The sequence below is a fragment of the Phyllostomus discolor genome, chromosome 14 (genome assembly GCF_004126475.2).
Source record: "Phyllostomus discolor isolate MPI-MPIP mPhyDis1 chromosome 14, mPhyDis1.pri.v3, whole genome shotgun sequence".
Classification (NCBI taxonomy): Eukaryota; Metazoa; Chordata; class Mammalia; order Chiroptera; family Phyllostomidae; genus Phyllostomus; species Phyllostomus discolor.
Window position 1 is genome coordinate 31954956 of NC_040916.2, and position 7236 is coordinate 31962191.

At 55.6% G+C, this 7236-nt stretch overlaps 1 long non-coding RNA gene across 1 annotated transcript; it reads left to right on the plus strand.

Moving 5' to 3' along the window:
• Positions 1 to 3: 3 nt before the first annotated feature.
• Positions 4 to 3337, plus strand: LOC118498197. Its single transcript, XR_004900721.1, has 2 exons — positions 4 to 143; positions 1522 to 3337. It is a non-coding gene; the product is annotated as an uncharacterized LOC118498197 (long non-coding RNA).
• Positions 3338 to 7236: the final 3899 nt, after the last annotated feature.

The following is a 7236-nucleotide window of genomic DNA, read 5'->3' on the forward strand; positions in this document are numbered from 1 at the left end:
GTGCCGCAAAACGCGGACGCCTTTACAGCACTTTACGACGGCTTCTGTGCGGCGCGGAGCCGGTGGAGCGGGTCGGGAGGTCGGGTGCGCGCTGGCCGCGGGGCTGGACCACAGTAGACCCTGTGGCTGCCTGGGGCGCGGAGGTTAGTCCGTTTAGAGCCCCCAGCGTGGCCTCTGGGGAAGGGCGAAGCCGGTGGCTTCGGTGCCTCCGCCGTAGGACGGGGACGTGAGGGAGTCGGTGCTTCTCCGGACCCCCGACGGGAGGGATCCCCGGGGTTTCCCCAGGGCAGGGTCCCTTTCCCGCTCGCGTCTGGCCGCCCGCTTCCCTGATTAGGGTGTGCGCTTGGCACCCCCGGGGGCTGGGCAGTGATTCCTCCGATTTGTCCCCGAGACCTGATTGGGGGAGTCCCTCGGGGCGCGACCGGGACTGCCTGGGTCCTCCTCGGGCTCGGGCGTCTCACACCCCCTGCGCCCGGAGAGGTGACCTTTGAGAGGGCTCGGGGACTTCAGCTCTCGCCCCAGGGGTTTCCTCGGGGGAATTCCTGTGGAGTAGGGACTCAGAAGTAGCTGCGAGGTCGGAGCTGCCCTTCGTGGAGTCACGGGTGGCTGCGTCCAAGGCGCGGTTCAGCTCGAGTACATGGTTTTGATTACTCAGAATTCTGCTGCTGCTTCTCCCCCAGCGCCTTGTGTCTTGCCCCGCTCTGCTCCCCTACGCCTTGACTTTATGTGTTTTTTTTTTTTTTTTCTTTTTCCCCTGGGTCCCATCCACCCACCCTCTGGGCGTATTCTGTCCACTCTTAATGACTCAGTCCATCCCTTCTCATTGCATGGACCCATCCTTCACACTGTAAACAAAAGTTAGTTTCGAGTGCATCGTAGACGTAAGCGGAGAAACCTAAAACTATAGAACTTCCATGCGAGAACACAGGGGAAGTATTTGTGCTTCCGTTGCCTCACCTGTGAAGCGGAGCTGGCAGCACGGTCCCTCGCGGCGGTTTTGGGAGGATGGACGCGAGGAGGCACTCCAAGGGCTTAGCAGTGCGGGGCGGGGCAGTCAGTAACCAGGCGGACGTTGCGATAGACTGAAATCCATTTTGCAGGGATCCAGTGGCCGTCAGATTATAAGGGGACACCTAGTGTCTTCCCTGTCACCTGCATTGGTTCTTACTCTATTTCCCATTCACGGACGTTCTATGAAATCATTACGTAAATTCATCCACCATAGGCCAGTCCTCTAGATGCAATATTTTATTCATTCACAAAGGGTCCTCCTAAGCAACCATTATTATGCTCTGAGGTACTCTCTTTTTGAGAAAAACTTCTGTTTTTTTTTAATAGTCTGTCATTGAGTTTAGCACTGTGGATTGGTTGGCGACCATGAAGTGTGGGCCTGACAATTTGCTTAAAAGTAGCAGATGGCTAATACTGCAGATGGGGCTTGTTTCTTAGTATTTTAGTGCAGTTTACCAGTGAGCAGAGAAAATGTTCACTTGGGACCTAAACAAATTAATTTCTTAAAAGTTTTTTAGGCGCCCCACAACAGTGAGCAGGAAAAGCGTGGCACGTTCGCACCGTCCAGGACTGGTCAGCGGTGTGAACGAATGAAGTCCTTCAGCACGAGACGGCGTGGGCGGGGCTCACAGGAAGTGCAGCCACAGACCCCTTGGAGACGGCCCGTCGCTGCCGTGGCAGAGTCTGCAGGTTCGTGAGTACGGTTTGACGGATGTGAAAGCGCACAGCCACGGGCCCACCACCCAGATCGCGATGCGGACCCTCCCGGCCTCACAGAAGGCTCCCTCTGTCCCCTCCCGGGGGTGCCGCCCCTCCGCACAGTGACCGTTGTTGGACCTCAGGGCCATGCACTGGTTTGTGTGTTCGTATAACGGCAGCCCTGCTGCGCTGAACTCTTTCCTGGCTGGCTTCTCGGGCGCAGCCTCGCTTCGCCCGTGTGGATTTCTACACCAGAAGTTTCCTCTTTTTCCTTGCTGGATGGTATTCCCCTGCGTGATGCGTCACAACCTCGTTCTCTTTTTAGTGTCGTTGGATGTTTGCGTTGTTTTAGTTTGGGGTCAGTAGGAATAAATAAATCTGCTGGGGACGTGGTTGTATCCGTCTTCTGTGGAACACGGCACTCATTTCTGTTGGGTCCGGTGCCCAGGAACTGGAATTGCTAGGTTATAGGACAGGTGTGCTTTTACCCTGGTGGGCAGAGCCAGCAGCTTTCCACAGTGGACAGCTGACGCGTCCACTGCCTGCTGGTGAGAGTTCCAGGCTCTCCGTGTGCTCGCCCACGTGTGGTGTTGCAGGCCCCTTGAGTCTTAGTGGGCGTGTGGATCTCTCACTGTGGTTTTAATTTCCAGTTCCCTGATGATTAATGATGGTAATCACCTCATGTGTGATTGATTTTTCTAAGTAAATGTTTTTTTTTGTTTTGTTTTTTTAAAGGCAAAAGTATTTTTCTCCCCCGTCACAGTGTTATTTTGGTGCTGGGTCTGTATCTGTGAGTAAACCTGTTTTCTCCTAAGACGCTGTCACCGCTGGCACAGTGACCGTGTGGCCTGAAGAATAAAGTTACGCCCAGGGAGAGCCCCAAGGTGGGGGCACCCCTCATTCTGGCCCTGCTGCCAGAAGTCATGTGAGCTGGGACCATTTTGCCATCCTCAGCTGAATGCTTTAATCAGGATGACTCTCAGACACGCCGTAGGATGCGGGAACCTTCCTCTGTGGAAGGAGTGGGCTGGAACGGGAGAATCCCAGATCAGTGGGCGGATGGGCCTGGACTCTCGGCGGGGCTCTGCTTCCTTTCGTGGGTCTAACCCCCAGAACAAGTCTCTTCCTCCTCCTCCTCTACCTGCTTTTAACAGATTTTGATTTGAAAATAAGCAATACTATAATTCCTTACACCGGGAACTTAGCATAACCAAAATATAAGAAATGTTAAAGCCATATGAGTTGTTATTAAATGCGTGTGCCAATCAGCTGTGTAGACCTCGGTTCTTCAGCTTTGGCAATGTGGTCACTTGTGATGCAGACTGATATTTTTTCCCATGATAAACCTAGAAGCTTTTTTAACCAAAATTAAACCCCTGAAACCCCTGCCTCTATCAAATTGCAGAATTTCCACAAACTTCATTCTCTTGGAGGGGATTTGGTTTCGGGTTTTCTAAAACCTGGGCGGGCGGTGGGATGTGACTCACCCTAACCTCATTTGCTTGCATTTTACTTTGTTTCTTTGGGTTTTTTTGTTTTGCAGTAACATTTTTTTGTTGTGCCTGAGTAGCAGTGTTTCCTTTCAGCATTGTTAAACTGTGCACTGTCAGAGCTCCTTACTTTTTTTTTGTTTTTGTTTTTTTTAAATGGCTTATTTGGATCCAGACCCATATAGACTCTATTTTAATCACGTCTTTGCTTCTGGCTACTACTTGTCTTTGGGCATTCCCTGCATCATGCTTGCTGAAATTCCCGTGGTAGAGTCAACACCATTGTTTACTCCGTGCAAACCAGTTGCAGACGCGGTAAGAAGCGGGAGCTGGAGCCTGGGCTTTGGGTTGAACTGACTCCTTATGAGCAACGGGACTTCAGGAAAGTCCCCCAATTTTCGGCTGTACCGTGCGCGGAATTCAGATGATAAAGTTGCTTTTCTCCTAGGATGTCACGTGGGTCGAATGAGGGTGGCACTGCATATTTGACAGCTTCGAACAATGCCTCGTACTCCGTGACCACTGAGCAGATGTCCTCTGCCGTTGTGAGCAGTCCCGTCCCCGGGGCCCTGGGAGGGTGCGTGTGCGGTAGAAGTCAGGTGCGTACCCTGCCCGAGGTCTGCAGCGCAGTGCCCGCTAACACGAGCGGCACTCCTGCCGCGCGGGGGTTTTCTCTGGCCAGTTGGTTGTGCACAGTTTCTGTGTGTTAAGCAAAATTGCACTTTAGGACCACTCTCTCCACCCCTCACAAAAAGTGAATTTACAAGTAGGATATTTGGTACTCAGAAGACATGGGTTTCCAGGCTAAAGCTCAAAGCTTTTGAAGGTTATAATGTAGCTGAAATGCTATTGGTAATGGAAGAAGCAATAACTGGTATTAATAACTTTTTAAAAATAACTAAAAATTTAAAAATTAAGGACATGAACTTTTTTCTTGAATGATGCTGTGATGACATGTGTCAGCCCCTAACACTCTGCCCTGCGGCCAGTTCAGCTGCGTGTGTAGGGGGGGCTTGTCTGGGGGGGGCGGTGGGGGACTCGGGGACCCTCTTGGTTCTGAAGGACCAGCAGGGCTCCTTCCGTGTCACCGTCAGAACCATGCCGATCTTGACGCCCGCCTCGTGGGGCACTGTTTGGGCCCCGTCTGGCCTCCCTGTGTCTCTTGGTCACAGAGTGCCCTGCCTGGTACCTACACAGTCCCTCCCGAGTCACTTCCAGGGAGGGAGCCACACGACAGGTGCCCATTTGCTGAGACACTTGACTCCTCGCCCTTGGCCCCATCGCACATGAGTGCCCTCCCTTTTGCAAAGCAAGACCCGACCCCCTGTCCCCACCCCTCCACCCCAAAGCTAGCTACTGCCTGCCCTGTGGGAGACGGTCAGCTCACCGAGTACCAATAGGCCGAGCACTGCACAGCCTCAGGGAGCGCTGTTCACTCGGGCCCTTCCGACCTGCCCAGCTGGTGGCCTGGGGACCCTAGTTCTCGGCTGTGCTCCTGCTTGAGCAGCCACCCTGGGGCTCGAGTTACAGGTCTCTTGTTTGGTTGGGTTTTAAACAGATGATTCGTGCCATCCCATTACCTGCGGAAGCAGCGCTTCTAAGAGGAGTCTTCCCCGACAGCATGCGCGGAAACTCCTGCCGGGTGTTTGTAGTTTTCTGTGGGTCTTCGATTTGCCTGCTTTGTGTCTTGCTGCTGGTTGCTTTGTCTCAACTCCCACCACGCTCATTGCTGTGTGTGGCTGCCTCCACGTGATGGAATACCCCTTTCTGCTTGGCCCCCCAGGGACCTCGCCCTCCAGTTCTAGCGTGGAAGCCCCTCCCTCCCACCGCCCCTGCGCGGCACTCTCCCTCCGGCCTCTTCTGGCCCCTCCAGTGGCTCGTTACTGGGTGTGGCTTCTCCGGTGAGACTGCAGGTTTCACTCGCCCGTGGGTCCTCTGTGCCCTGGGGGCGGCGCTCTGCCCGGGGCAGGTGCTGCGTGAGTGCTCACAGGGCGTCTCGGTGGTGGTGCAGCCCAGTGAGAGCGGCGCAGGCGGGAGGCGTCCAGTGGAGCCAGGGCAGGGGCGGGGCTCGGGGAGGGGACCGGTCCACAGTCCTCGTGACCGTGTGTGCGGTGACCACCGGTCTGGAACAGCCTCAGTGGCAGAGCTGAGTTGAGGCGTGTCAACTGTACACTCCGTGTGGCCAGCCGTGAACGCAGCGGAGTTGGCGGGGAGGGCGGGCATTGATTAAAAAAAAAGCTGGTGTTTCTGACTTCAGAGGTTCGTGCCAGACGCCAGGAGAGGGAAGCGAACCCAGATCCCCGTTAGCGGTGCTCTGCACTCAGTGGGGTCGTGTTTGAAACCGCAAAGAAACGGACCCTAGAAAAGCGCTCATGTAGTCTCTCCGGAGCGTCCTAACATGTAATTATCATAAACGTAAACTCCGTTTCATGGTGAAATTCCCACAAAACTAGAATGAGCCACGGGGTTTTCTTCCCTCCTACAGCCGGCAGGACCCAGGACGAGAGAGCGTTTCTGCACGTCCTTTCGCACCCCTTTCCCAGAAGCCCCCGGGGGCGAGGCTTCCCTGTTCCTCGGGGATCGCAGGTTCCACGACAGACGGTGCACCTCCGGGAGCGTTCACCGGGAGTGGAGGTTTGGCCCGGTTCCTTCCACAACCAGTGGGAAGCCCGAGGACACCTAATTGGCCTTATCCGTGCCTGATTTCGTGCAAAACACCATTTATTTAGAGGCACGCATAGGCCATGTGTCCTGTACTCTCTGGGCTTACGAGAAGCGTGGTTCCTGCCGGCGCCCTCTAGAGGTGATACCCAAGTGGCAGGGCGGCCGGATGAAGGTCATGTGCAGCGATGCAGCTCTGCTCCAGGTACCAGCTGCACTGCGGGAAAGCGGGGGATGCTTGGCCTGACTCTGTTCGTTTTGTGATGCCTGGGTGACACATGGAGCCTCTTTCTGGATGCTTGACTGGTCACCAGATAACCAGGGTCTGCTTTGTCGTGGTTTGGGGGGGCTGCACTGGTGGGGTGTTGTCCAGGGACCCTAACTTGGTGCAGCTGGGATGGCCTTGCAGACGGACTTCAGCCTCACGGATGCATTCTCGGGATTTCTCAGGTCGCCCTCAAAACCGGTCTTGGCGCTGGACTAACCCTAGCTACGCGTGCCTGTTGCTGGGACACAGAACCCTGGCTGCCGTTTTGCCAGCTTCACTGACGCGGGGGAGAGGCGAGAGTGTGTGCTCTGACTGGGACGCCCCTGCCTGCTTTCAGGTGCCGGTGTGCAGACCCCGGGGAGCACGCAGTGTGGAGAGGTGAGTGGGTGTGCTCGCCTAGGCCCCGGGAAACCTGGGGCATCCCGGCCTCCCGCACTGTGTGCTGGCTCGTGGAATTCTCCTGAGCCCCACAGGCACATGGGCCCCTGCGAGCCCAGCTTCTGGGGCCGACCTGTCCTAGTCACCGGTCCTGTCTGTGCGTCAGACGCACTGGCAGTGAAGCTGCCGCAGCTCCCCGCCCAGAGAAGGGTGTACTATGCGTGGAGACCTTCACTCACCTGGGCGCGGACCCTGGTGGCTCGTCGCTTTATTGCAACCTGTGTTTTCAGTTTTGCCATTTCATTTATAGTCTCATTCCTCTCTGATGTTGCTGAACAGCCACGGGTTTGCTGCTAACAATGAGAAAAGATTCTCGCTCTTGTCATTCTAGCCCCTTCCTCAGTGCCCTTCAGGTGAGCTCCTGAGCTCCAACTGCAGGGGTGTCAAGGTGGCACCCGCCCTCCTGCCCTGCCCCCATCGCCACTCTCCACTTCGGCAGGTCCCGCACAGATGCATCTGCACCCCAAAGCAGAGATTCTGGGGTGACCCCGAGAGCTCTCACTCCCTAATTAATTGCTCTCTGTGTCTCCTAAGTAACCTCGACTCGTCCAGCCCTCCCTGGACCACACAACTCAAGCTTCCTTCTGTCTGGCTGTTGTCACCTCTCGCCCCCGCCGCAGAGCAGCCTGCGCACCGGTCTCCCTGTCACCCGCGTGTGTCGATTGCCCG